Source organism: Pinus tabuliformis, chromosome 1_1 (assembly GCF_031772625.1).
Source record: "Pinus tabuliformis cultivar Carrire ecotype Pingquan chromosome 1_1, CPIR1, whole genome shotgun sequence".
Lineage (NCBI taxonomy): Eukaryota > Viridiplantae > Streptophyta > Pinopsida > Pinales > Pinaceae > Pinus > Pinus tabuliformis.
This window is the reverse complement of record NC_142297.1, coordinates 210,648,733-210,662,519: the sequence shown is the minus strand read 5'-3', so window position 1 is coordinate 210,662,519 and position 13,787 is coordinate 210,648,733.

Here is a 13,787-nt window from a genome sequence, read left to right as displayed (position 1 = left end):
GGGGGGCTGCTTTGAGAAGAGCTAAAATAATCTTTTCCCGACTAGAAAAATCATGAACAAAAAAATAAACATCTAGCCGATTTAACCATTTATCGATGACCTGCATTTATCTGACCCTCGAATATGGGGATTTCAAAATTAAATTGTACCTTAAATAATGTGGTGTTTCCAGAGTAGTTGTTGGACGCCGATGCATCACCCCTGGGTAGCCGCTGAAGGATCTGGGAAAAGTTGTCCATCATCGCGTTCCTTTGTTGCTCGAGGGCTTCTTCGAGCAAGATTTTGAAAGGATCCCCTGCCCCCTCGTCTTTCTTTTCATCCGCCATGTGAGGCCCTCGGGATTTGCGAGGCTAGTCTTGTAAAGGTTCGACCAGTTCAAGCCATAACTCCTTATATCCCGACCTCGTTGGGCACATGAAAAGAAAAACAGAGAAAAAAATAGACTGCTCTGATACCACTGATCTAGATTTAAACAGAAACGCAACAAATTACAGAGATAACCATAAACATAGAGATGCAATGGAAATAATACCTCATTTCATTAATGTAAAATACTGAAATATGCTTACAAGTAGGAATGGAAATAAACCAGCTAGGGCGATGGTAGCTTATCTCTCAGAAGAGATGTGGCGGCTACATGCCTCTGAACTGCCTTACAATGAGGCTTAAAGGCCTTTTTATTATTGAGCAATAAGAGCAAACCATAAACAACCAAAACCCTAACCCGAGGAGATGTAACACCAAGATTTTATGAGCCCCGTTGGGGTGAGTTGGACAGCCAGCTTCTTGGGGTCGTTACTTGGTCATATTATCTCCGTTTGACGCGCATGATAGCCCATTGGAAATATCTCTCTGAGGACTATGATGGAAAAGATGATTTTAGACAAAAAATCGCTGGCAATAGATATCCAAAAAAGACATCATTTAGGGCCTCAAAACAGCTCTGGAAGTTTAGGACCTGAAAAACTACTAAACATAGTAAATTGTGCTACAATTTAGGAAGTTGAAAAATTGAAAGAAGCAATGGGGGGGCCCAAGTGGAATTGGTGGGTGGCCACCAATATCCACTTGGATCAGATAACTAGGGAACTTATACAATATATAGTCATAAAAGTGAAAAAGTACAGGAATCGCGGGTTAGGGATACGCGAAGGTCAGTTGCATACCTTCGAGAAGGTACTGAAGTATGGGATAAAAGGTAGATTGATAGAACCCAAATGCTTAGCGACCTGCACAAAGGCAGGGGTAAGAAGTATAAAACGACATCACAACCATCTCAGGGTTGGGAAACTTGGTTCCAACATCCTCCCATACTGCTTCGGGTGAGAGTTCGGTCCGCACTTTGTGGGCTGATGTCGAAAGGTCTAGTAGTGTAGGGATTTGTTTGGTTGAATAACGCTGAACCTCAGTCAGGGCCCACAAAGCCAACAAATGGTTTCGTTGTCGGGATCGAGATCTGCATAAGAGATGTGTGATGTCATATCACTAGAATCCAACTAAGAAAGAGATCGAAGAGTGGTTGGATAGAAGGATCCACAAATTCACGGCGCAGGAGAATAGAAATCCATGAGTGACAAAGGAATAGTGGCTAGACAGGTACCTGTATAAAGAAATCCATGAGATATTTTTATGCTCCTTTCCAGTTAAGTTATACGAGTGGATCGTGAAGCTAGCGAATAGCCAAGGAAGGTGGAGGCTCAATGGTCCTATTGTCTAGAAACTGGAGTTAGTACGACGACTAGAAGCATTTGAGGATAAGATTCCCCGCGCTGTCGATCATTGGCTCAATCGTATCCTAGGAGATTTTGTGACTGAATTCGCGGTTAATACCTCAGTCAGTTACAGCGAGGTGGAGTAGCGCTTCTTCAAGGGTCCGCTAGGTAAGTACTTGAAGTCTTTAAATATTTGGATTAAGATTTTATTGTGTGAAAAGTGGGTTATGCAGTTACCTTGATGTTGGGAGCTATGCGAAGTGGAAAAACTTATAAGAACAAAGGAAGAAGGGGTCCTGAATATAGCCCGTTGATTTCACCTCCTTTGAGTGATGACGAGGGAGTAGCACAAGCTTCTCCGCGAAGTGCAGTTCAGTTAATAAAACAGGGGTTCCCGTGAATACCACCTCCACCTACACCACCTCCGCCCTCACCACCGTTGCCTGCGACTTCACCCACACCACCACTGCCTCCACCGCAGTTCAACATGGCAAATTCAGTGAAGATGCCATTGTTTAAGGGCTTGGGGAATGAGGACCCAGACCAATTCTGGTTCGTCATAAAATCTGTATGGGAAGCTCAAGGCATCACAGACGATCACATGAAGAAGGTGACATTGGTTAGTTCTTTGTAGGATCACGCACTAAACTAGTACATCAAGTACTCTAGTGATAACCCAAATTCCACATTGGGCGAAGTCCAGACAATGCTAAATAAAGAGTTTAGTAGGCCTAAATCCAAGGTGCAGTCGATTCTGGGATTCAAGGAAATCACAATGAAACCAGGTGAGACACCTTGGGAGCTGAATCAGAGGTTAAAATGTATGATCCACGAAGCTAACATGAATTTAACGGATGGGCTGCACTGCGAATGGTTCGTGACTTCGCTCCTACCTCACCTAAGGGTTGCGTTGTCACAACAGAAGATTACAACTTAGGTAGAGGCCTTGGAAATTGCAATAAGACTGCATGAAACACCAATGCAAGATCTAAGTCTAGGGGTTCAATAGATCCATGCGTAGTTGAAAAATATTTGCCTCAAAATGGAAAGTTTGAAGCGGGAAAGAACAGTTCGGCCTGAGGCGTGCGAAGCGATATGGTGCCTGAAATGTAAAGGTCAGGGGCATGACAAAGACCACTGCCCAATCTTTGCAAACTATATTGCAGGATGAGGATCGATGCCTTTAAGACCGGAAGCCCAAGAAAGACCGAGTGCCGGGCCTGTGTTGTGGTGCGCTATATGTCAGGTAGCAAGGAAACATACAACTAATAATTTTCATTTTCTATAGAAGTTTGTACAAACACCGTAACAACTTTTCTGCAACTTATGTAAGTCGGTAAGGCATGATGAGTGCAATTTCCAAAGTTATGAATTGATGATGGATAGAACACCCACCTATAGAGTTCAAGTAGAAACACGACCTCCTGACCAAAGCGCCGGGATGGTGCAGACAGGATTTCAGGGGCGCGGACGAGGCCAAGGCAGAGGAGGACCTGGCAGAGGTCAGGGACAACTGATCTGTTACAATTGTGGGGGGACCAGGACACTATGCCTGTGAGTGCAATAACCCAATGCATCTGTCGTGCAAATATTGTACTCAGTTTGATCATGAGACTAAGGACTGCCCTACATTGATAGCAAGGATACACGAAAAAGGGGTGCTACCTTTGCCGCTGACTCAGAACCTGCAGATGATGAGGGATGAGCCTCGCAGAGAAGATCCGAATGTGAATATAGTGCTACAAAGTGGAATTGCAATAGGTGACGATAAGAGGAAACAACCTGAGGACAATGTGTGGGTCCGCAAAGCTCTAGAGAAGGACACTGAATTTGATTTGGAGTGCATGTGTGAAACATTCATGGAAGAAAAGAAGAGCTTCACTGAGACCTCTACCTCAAGAAGCCAAGATAATACTATTTAAAAAATGGACCTTCTATGCTTATGACCTTTCTAGAAACCTACATGAAGCTACTGCACGATAGCAAGGTTGTAAAGGGGTTATAGGAACTCATAAATAGATGTGTTGGAAATACTTCGGGTGAACCACGCATGGTACGAAAGATTGGTACGCATAAGGAAAGGACAGGACGTGAGATGAGACTCACCGCGCAGATAGGAGACTATGAAATGGATCAAGTTTTTCTAGATCCGGGGTCAGACACGAATTTTTTGCCAAAGTAGACTTGGGAGCAGATGGGGAGACCCGCACTGCAGTGGTCTCCGATTCAGTTAAGGATGGAAAACCAACAGAAGATCATCCCCATGGGACGGTTGCAGGGAATAACTGTAGATATTGAAGATGCAAGTGCATTGGCTGATTTTGAAGTAATAGAAATTGTGGACAATAGCAACCCCTACCCTGCGCTTCTTGGCATTTATTGGGCTATTAACATGAATGGAGTAATCAAACTAAAGAAGCGTAAGATGATATTTGAAAAGAAATAGATTTGCATAGTAGTACCCCTAGATCCTACAGAGGGATCACACTATACTGAACCAGTCCGCGATTATGAAGGCGGTGATGATTTGGACTGCATATATAAGATAACAGTGCGAGACCAAGATTGGGTGAATCTGACAAATGATGGATGAATTACATGGGATCGTGAGAATTCCTGCACCTTAGACTCTGATGAAGAATTAGAGCGCTAGCTGAATCGACTACATGAAGTAATCACGTTGAGCTGTAACATGATGACTAGGTCGCTGCACTGTGTGTCGTCGGAAATAAGAAATCTACCCACTTATGATGGCTTGAACGATGTGGATGTCTTTCTGGATGCATTTGAGATGGAAGTACCAGTGAAGCAGCACTTCCCAGCTTTGGACTGGGCACTGCGTACTATGCCTGTGAGATGGTGGGGTACGCACAAGGGTGGTTTTGATGACTAGCGCGAATATAGGAGGATGACGATAAAATGATTTGGGAAGCCGAAGGAACAAATGACGGACAAGTATGACGGGAAGGCTGATCCATGCGAACACTTGGCCAAATGGGCTAAGGCTTATGGAGTGAAGCCCCAACCTGAATGGGTGGACTTGTTTTGATCCGGATTTAAACAGGAATGCAACAAATTACTGAGATAACCACAAACACAGATATGCAGCGGAAATAATGCTTCATTTCATTAATGTAAAATACTGAAATATGCTTACAAACAGTAATGGAAATAAACTAGCTAGGGGGATGGTAGCTTATCTCTGAGAAGAGATGTGGTGGCTACATGCCTTTGAACTGTTCTGAACTGTGTTACAATGAGGCTCGAAGGCCTATTTATTGTTGAGAAACAATGGAAAACCATTCAAATCCCAAAACCTAACCCTAGAAGATGAAACGTCAAATTGTGGGCCCCATTTGGGTAAATTGGTACATCAATTTCCCGGGGTCGTAACTTTCGCATACGATCTCCGTTTGACGCGTATGATAGCTCGTTAGAAAGATCTATCCGAGTACTACCACTTTGGGAGGCAACATGTGTCCATGTTGCCCCAGATTTCCCAAAAAAAACATCGTTTAGGGCCTCAAAATGGCTCCGGAAGTTTAGGACCCGAAAAACTGCTAAAAATAGTAAACTGTGCTATAATTTAGGGAACTGAAAAACTTAAAGAGACAGTTGTGGGGGTCCAAATGGGATAGGTGGGTGGCCACCAACATCCACCTGGATCATTCCTCCCCCCTTAGGAAGCAATGGTCCCCATTGCGTTGAGTTCCTCCATCTGCTGAACTTGGTCCCTGGTGAACTGTTCTGCAATCTCGGATGTGTCCAGTAATGGTGGGAAGCATGGTTGAGGACGCTCCACATTGAAAACTCGGTGCAAGCCAAGGAATGGAGGAATGTTGTGCTTCAAAGCATTGTTTCCTGTAGCCTTGGTACTGGTGTAAGGACCATGTCGGAGTGGTCTGAGTTTCTGATGGGTTCTGGTAAGGCGTTCTCTCTGCAGATGTAACCAAACTTTGTCGCCCACCTGAAACTTGTGTGGTACCCCTGTGGGTGAGGAGAAGTTGTTCCTGCGTCTTGTCATGATTGTATCCCTTTGCTGCTACTGCAGCATGGAGGAACCCTTTGCGGGGGTCATGGATGTGATGACAATCTTCCCCTTACTTTGGGAGTGAACCAGACAGATGAATTTCCTGGTCTGGGAGATGAGCTTGCTGCCTTTCTTAGCGGTGATCAAAGATGTGGCAGTAGGTGGGGCTACCTCTGGTATCATGTATAATGAATTATTCAAATAAATAATGACAGCACGAGGCCTTGACTCATACACAACATGTCGCCTCCACAAGTATGGTTGGCCTAGTAATACATCACAAACATCCAGAGGTGTAACATCACACAATACCTCGTCTGTGAAAGGCTTGATGGTGTAGGGAAGGCGGCACTGCTGGCGAACTTTGAGATCTCGTCCTTCATGAAGCCATTCGATACTGTACGGCTGGGTGTGTGGTGTAGTTGGTAGGTCCAACCGCTTCATGACCTCTGCTGAAATAAGGTTCTTTTGGCTGCCACTGTCGACAATGAATTATAGCGGTGGACCCTTCACCCACATCTGTGAGTGGAAAAGACGCTCCCCTTCCTCTGGATTTTCGGGCTCATTTTTCTGGATCTTAGCAGTGGCAACAGTGGCACTGGGATCCGCATCAATGATCTGCTTCCATTTTCCATTCCCCTTGTCGGGTTCTGGCTCAGGGTCAGAACATGCATCTGATTCGGAAGCCTTCAATGCGAACACCAGCGACTGCTTGGTTCGGCACTCACTTGTGTTATGAGTGGGACCCTTGTGGAACTTGTTGAGTCTTGAAAATGTCATTCATTTGCATTACACTTTCACTATTATGTCCATTATATCACTTCCATTTCACCTCCATTTCACTACTATGTCACCACATTCATCCCACTTTCATTATCATTGGGCCACCTTTATGTTTTTCCAATCTTTATTATTTATAAGCCTTTTAAGTGAATTTGTGGTTAAACATTAGAAAATAATGTGCATATGCTTATACCTAACAAATGGGTTGAGTTTGTTGACATGTGTAGGTTGAAAGGAGGCTTCTAGAAGACCCTTATGTGGCACTCTAAGGCCAAATTCGAATTTGGTTGGAAAGAATTATGGGACCATGAGGATATGTGTCACATCCTCTAATTGTATTGTAACTCTAAAAAGACATGTGTCTTATCAGTTCCTATTTTGATTAGGACTCTAGAGGTAGAGGGAGAGATTCATGGACTATCATTAATGAGACGGCTCTCATCTTTTTGTATAAATAGGAGATCTCTCTCCTTCGTTTGCTAGTCTTTTTCCTTTAGTCTTTTCTTAGTCCTTTTAGCTTGTTAGTCCCATGGCTTTTGAAAGCTTTTGTACTTTGTACTTTTGAAGAAATTGAATAAAGCTTTGATGTTCTCAACATGGAAGGAGATGTGAAGTAGATGTCATGGAGCATATTAGGATGTAAGTAGATTAGATTTCATTTTGTAAATATTGCTTTGTAGAATGTAAGGTAGATTAGATTTTCATTCATGCAATTTTAATTTATGCAAGTTATTTTCTCCCGGGATTGTGTGTCTTTGTTGTATTTGCTTTATCTCTAATGGTATTTTCAGTTGTCATATTCATAAGTTGCTGCCTTTATTTTATTTTTCTAGCTTGATTTCTAGTTTAGTTTCTCAAGTTGTATGCTAACATATTGATGGTCTCTTTATCATAAGTTGTTCATCTTTAAGAGATCAGAATACTAATAAATTACAGCTTGCTTTGAGTACTTTTTAGACTAATCTCTAACTACTTCCTAATCGTGCTTCACATAATTCCATATGTTGAAAGCAGAGAGTTAGGAAGAGCTGAACATTATAACTGGTCTTTAAAGTAGATTTTTCTTATTTTGATTACTTTTTAGACTTATCTCTCACTACTTCTTAATCGTGTTTCACATAATCCCATATGTTGGAAGCAGAGAGTTAGGAAGAGTTGAACATTATAATTGGTCTTTAAAGTGGTTTTTCTTACCTTTTTTTGTAGCAACATGAGTAGTGACTAGTGCCATTAGAAAGTGGTTTTTATGCTTTGCTTTCAGTTTCATTTCAAGTTATTTCTTTCAAGCTCTTTCTTTGCAGTTTAATGTACAGTTTGAATTACTGCATGCTTCCAAGTTGATTGTAGATTAGTGATGCACTTAGCCTTCTAATGAACTAATGACATGATAGAATCATCTTGTCCTTTTGCTGCAGCAAAGATACTTGGTCTCATAGTCATTTTCTCATTATTTGATTATTGCATGTTAGAACAAAACCCCAAAAAACAACATAAACTATAAAACAACGAAGTAAGAGAAAGGTTAACTAAGCACATATAGTGCACCACACTTCATCAGTTTACGATACCCGGATTGATAATTTATGTAGAGCAATTTAAGACGTTAAATTGACTAGACAGAACTCACACCACTTTCCTGTGTCCTTCTTCGGCTTCGTGGTGTTGTTCTTTTCTTGGGTCACCTTGCCTTGGCTTTGTCCTTTGGGCTTCAGATTTGCAGATCCAAAGTCTTGCTTCTTCTGTTTTAACTTTTGCTCGATTTTGACAACATATTGGTATGCTGTGCCGAGTGAGGAGATGTTCAAGAACTCCATCTCTTCCTGGATGTATCTGTGTAGGCAACCGCGGTATTTGAGTACTAGATGTAGCTCATAATCTTTGATACCCAACTGTGTGCGAAGGGTATGAAAAATGTTTGTGAACTCTGGCACATCTTGGTCTCGTCCCTGCCGTAGTGTGGTCCATTTGATGTATTTGTCCTCATAGCTTTTGATAGGGTAGTACTGCTCCTTGATGGCATCCCGGAAGTCATTCCAAGTGGGTGCGGCTGAAAATAGTGAGCCTGTACTTTCATCCTTCTGCTCGCAGTAGGTTTCCCACCAGTCCTTGACATGGGGGGCTGCTTTGAGAAGAGCGAAAACAATCTTTTCCCGACTCGAAAATTCATGAATAGAAAAATAACCCTCTAGCAGATTTAACCATTTATCTACAGCATATGCGTCTATCTGACCCTCGAATATGGAGATTTCAAAATTAACTTGTACCTTAAAGGGCATGGCATTTCCAGAGTGGTTGCTGGAAGCCGATGCATCACTTTTGGGTAGCCGCTAAAGGATCTGGGCAAAGCTGTCCATCATTGCGTTCCGTTGTCACTCGAGGGCTTCTTCAAGCAAGATTTTGATAGGATCTCCTGCTCCCTCGTCTTTCTTCTCATCCGCCATGGGAGGCCGTCGGGATTTGCGAGGCTGGTCTTGCAAAGGTTCGACCAGTTCAAGCCCTAACTCCTTATATCCCGACCTCGTTGGAGACATGCAAAGAAAAACAGAGAAAAAGCAGACCGCTCTGATACCACTGATCCGAATTTAAACAGGAATGAAAAAAATTATAGAGATAACCATAAACACAGATATGCAGCGGAAATAATGCTTCATTTCATTAATGTAAAATACTGAAATATGCTTACAAACAGTAATGGAAATAAACTAGCTAGGGCGATGGTAGCTTATCTATGAGAAGAGATGTGGTGGCTACATGCATCTGAACTGTTATGAACTGTGTTACAATGAGGCTCGAAGGCCTATTTATTGTTGAGAAACAATGGAAAACCCTTCACATCCCAAAACCTAACCCTAGAAGATGAAACGCCAAATTGTGGGCCCCGTTTGGGTAAATTGGTACATCAATTTCCCAGGGTCGTAACTTTGGCATACGATCTTCGTTTGATGCGTACGATAGCTCGTTAGAAAGATCTATTCAAGTAATACCACTTTGGGAGGCAACATTGTTCCATGGACCCATGTTGCCCCAGATTTCCCAAAAAACGTCGTTTAGGACCTCAAAACAGCTCCGGAAGTTCAGGACCCGAAAAACTGCTAAAAATAGTAAACTGTGCTATAATTTAGGGAACTGAAAAACTGAAAGAGACAGTTGTGGGGGTCCAAATGGGATAGGTGGGTGGCCACCAACATCCACCTAGATCATGTTTTTTCACACCCTGTATGTTGTCCTAATGAACTAGTACTTGGAGACAGAGCTCCGCCACGGCATAGGAGAATGGGATATCTTGCGCGAAGGGTTCATAATGACGTTCAGCTTCGAAGACGGATTTGACTGTATTGATGAAGCGCTACATGAAGTTAAAGAAGAAATCTTTAGGATACCACAGGATCATTTAGATTTGATTCAACCTGATTGGACTACTCAGCTGAGCCGTGCACTCAAATGCTATAACGTGATTGTTGAAGAAGAAGACAAGGACCCCTGAAAGATTAATATTCCTGAAACCGAGGGACACCGTGAGGTCGAGGGACAACCAATCGAGAATCCTGATATAACTGTGCCATTGAAAACTAAACAAATAAATATTGGCACAAAGGCAGAGCCCAAATTTACGAAGATTGGAGATTCCCGGGATGACACGACGGTAGATAAGGTCGTCGAATTACTCCTTGAGTACCAGGACTTGTTCCCTACCAAGTTTACAGAGTTAAAGGGGATAATAGGAGACTTGGGATTGATGGTAGACCCCACAAAGATCGTAGTGATAATTAACCTGGAGGCACCAAGGAGTGCGAAACAGCTGCGTGCAACACTAGGGCATACTAGGTACTATAGGAAGTTTATCAAGGGCTATGCCCAGATCACCGCGCCTATGGAGAAGTTGTTGAAAAAGGATGTCACATTCTATTGGAATGACGAATCTCAGAAGAGATTGAATGTGTTGAAAGGAAAAATGGTCACTGCGACGATTCTAGTCTTCCCAGATTGGGGGACGGAGTTTCATGTACATGTAGACGCATCATGTATAGCATTGGGAGTAGTACTGACACAGGCTGGCGAAGGAGAATTGGACCATCCTATTGCATTCGCAAGCAGGAAGTTATCCAAGGCTGAGAAGAACTATTCCACCACCGAGCGTGAAGGACTAGCTATGGTATACGCGCTCCAGAAGTTTAGGCACTACTTGTTGGGTGGACGGTTTAAGATGTATATGGATCATTTTGCATTGAAGTACCTCGTCAGTAAGCCTGTGTTGGGGGGGAGAATCTACACGTGGTTGTTATTATTCCAAGAGTATGATTTGAAGTCATTATGAAGCTTGGACGACTGAACGTGAGACCAAATCATCTGTCGAGCATTGAAACGAGGGAAGAGCCCACGAATTTGGAGGAAGGATTGCCTGACGCGCAACTATTTGCTGTGCGCATCGCAGATGGTCACTTTGAAGACATCATACACTTCCTGATGATAGGATCTGCCCCGGAAGGCTATACCACCCAGTAGAAAAAGGAGTTAGTGGTGCGCGCGGTAGAATTTTATGTCATTTCTGGAAATCTGTGCTGATGAAGTATTGCGACGATATGTACCAGAGTTTGAAAGAATAAGTGTCCTCACAGACGCTCACAGGGGTGTCGCGAGAGGGCATTACGCAGGTAAGGCGACTGCATAGAATATTCTACGCACACGGTTGTGGTGGCCAACCCTCCATAAGGACTCAAAAGCCTACTGCAAGGCGTGCGATGTGTGTCAAAGGACTCATGGGCCGTCGTAGAGAGATGAGCTGCCTCTGAACCTGAAGATGACGTTACAACCTTTCGAGAAACGGGAAATATATTTTGTTGGACCCATTCAGCTTCAACAAAAGAAGATGGGTGCGCAGTACATTATCATCGCGACTGAGTATTTGACTCGATGGACGGAGGCACAACTTGTGAAGGACTGCACAGGTGCGACAGCTGTGAAGTTTCTCTTTGAGTATGTACTAACGCAATTTGGGTGTCCAAAGGTTTTGATGAGTGATTGCGGTACACGCTTTCTAAATGAAACGATCAGCGCGCTGACAGAGGAGTTTCAGGTATATCACCAGAAAAGCACGCCTTATCACCCACAAGCTAATGGGATGGTGGAAGCATTAAGTAAGGTACTGGAAAAAGAATTGACCAAGGTTTACCATGATTAGTGAAGTGATTGGGACTTGTGCATACCCGCAGTACTGTGGGCCTATCGAACGACATGCAAAAAGTTGACTAGACAAACACCCTTCAGGCTTGTATATGGTGTTGAAGTAGTGATGCCAATGGAATAAATTGTGCCTAGTTTGAGCATAACGAAATTCACAGGTATGATGGACTGTGGAGCCATGGAAGAAAGGCTCGTGTAGCTTGATGAGCTTGAGGAAGAAATGTTTCTAGCTGGATTTCACCAACATGTGCAAAATAAGCACGAAAAAGCATGGCATGATCAGCACGTTAAATTGTGCGCCTTTAAGGTAAATGATTTGGTTTTGTTATATGACAGCAAGTTTGATAAATTTCCAGGGAAATTTAGGATGCACTATCTGGGGCCCTATGTCATCAAACAAAATACCGATGGTGGAGCAGTTCAATTGGTTAAATTGAATGGAGATCCCTTCCTAGGAAAGGTGAATGGTAGTCGATTGAAGCCATACATCGATGATCTGGCTAGGTGACTATATGAAGGTAGCATAGTCTTAGCAATCCAGGCAGCTGAAAGTTGGCGCGGGACTATAAAATACACTACCCGGGTTGGGGAATTGCATGATTGGGGGACTGCTCGGAAGGAGGAGATGTCATAGGGTTTATGACAGCACAGAGTGAGCTGCGCTACCTAGGTAAATAATGCACAGGTTAGCCAGAAATTGACCATTAAAGTCAATGTTCATGATTTGACGATAAGAATGTGGCCAAATGGAGTGGGCGACCTGCATTTAAGACAAAATTTATGGGTCAGATCCTTGGAAATCTACTACCAATCCGGCATTAATGAACCGAATGTGGGGGAATAGATCAAATTTGAATTCAAAATGTCCTATAAATTAGATGTGGCTGCCCAACGAAAAACACTTGCCATTTTGAGCATTGCGTTGGTGAGCTCTCAGACATGCATGAATTGCGCATTCTTCGAAGAATTTCTTGAGTCCCTCGTGTTCGATCGATTTCCAGAGTCTAACCGCAATCCCATCCATGACATTATCTAAGGATTAGGAGCTATGAACGCCGAAGCAGTGACAGTCGAGGGGGCTGTGCTAGAAGTTGTTATGGAGGTAGAGGGCGCCGCTCCAAAGGTTGCAGAGGTATTAGCTGAAGTCCCCAAGTCACCACAGACGCTTAGACCGAAGCCTACCCTGACCAAGGAGAGTGTGAAGGATAAGAAGGGAAAGCAGGCTACGATACCGGTGCACGCGTCGCCTATAAGAAACCCACCGTAGGATAAGCCCACTGCACAGGAAAAGGGCAAAACCATTAACTTGGAGCCAGAGGGGGAAGAGACTAAGGAAATCCGAATGAATGATGAGGATTTGGGGGTGGAAGTGGAGGACGTTGAAGTCGAGGGTTCTGACCCTATCACTAAGTTGCCCGAATACATCCCTCTGTGCAAAGGCAAGACCAAGGTGCCGAAGGACATTGACGAAAGCAAGGTCACCCTGCACATACCTCTACTGCCGGACAAGATTGTTTTTGAAGGACCACGCTTGGGGCAGGTTCTGTTGTTGAATCTTGAAGATTGGGACCTAGTTGACACTTAGAAGTTCCTGCACTTTGCGACAGAACAACTAATGTGCGATGTTGTTCATGTAACCATCGGGATGACTGCATTAGAACCATGCAAGTGGCTCAGGGGAGTAGACAAGGACAGTCTGCTCAACCTACTATGGGTGCCGCACTACAATCGCACACCCATTACATTGGTGGTAATCAAGAAGCTGCTATGCTTGGTGCACGATGGGTGCCTATGGCTGGAGGAGCCGATACCCATCATGGACATGTTGATCCATCGAATCACGCAACTGCCATATACAGGGGAAAATCCGGCCATGGTGTTTGGCGGAAAAGGTGGCGAGTAGACCCTCGCGGAGACCATGAAGGAGAAATTCAAGCTCACGAAGAAGCCATGAGGCTATGCCATCTCGAGTATCTGTGACCCTGCAGTCAAGGTGGCCACACAGATCTTGGCAGGAAAAGTTATGCAGAAGTGTCGCGCAGATGAAGTGCCTGCACCTGTCATTGCTTTAGCAGCCCAAT